Here is a 457-nt window from a genome sequence, read left to right on the forward strand (position 1 = left end):
CGGGCGCGTCCAGAAGAAAAGCAGCAGCAGGGCGTTCCAGGCCACGAAGAGGACGGCGCCCCACAGCACCAGCCCTGCGGTCTGCTTCTTCAGCATCCTGGCCCCCGCGGGGAGGGCGGCGCGGGCGGGCGCAGGGCTGCTCTCGGCCTGGCTCGCTCGCCCGTCCTCAGGCCTCCTCAAGCCCAGCGGTCAGGAGGCGGCCATGCACCTGGAGCGAGAACGGAGAAACGGCCGTCACACAGAGGTCTCTGGCTGCACAGCCCGTAGGGGGGGACGAGCCAGGGAGGAAGGCGCAGCGACGCAGAGCCTGGGGGCACAGCCCCCCTCCCGGACCACAGCGCCCACCCGCATGGCAGAGCAGGGCCAGGACACCCAGCCCCACTCCAGAATGCGCCAACCTGTCCTCAGAAAGGCAGGCTGGGCCTGAGCAGAGGCAGAGGGTGAGGCCAGTGGGTGG

Source organism: Carlito syrichta, unplaced genomic scaffold (assembly GCF_000164805.1).
Source record: "Carlito syrichta isolate Samal-C Ts95f unplaced genomic scaffold, Tarsius_syrichta-2.0.1 Scaffold302041, whole genome shotgun sequence".
NCBI lineage: Eukaryota > Metazoa > Chordata > Mammalia > Primates > Tarsiidae > Carlito > Carlito syrichta.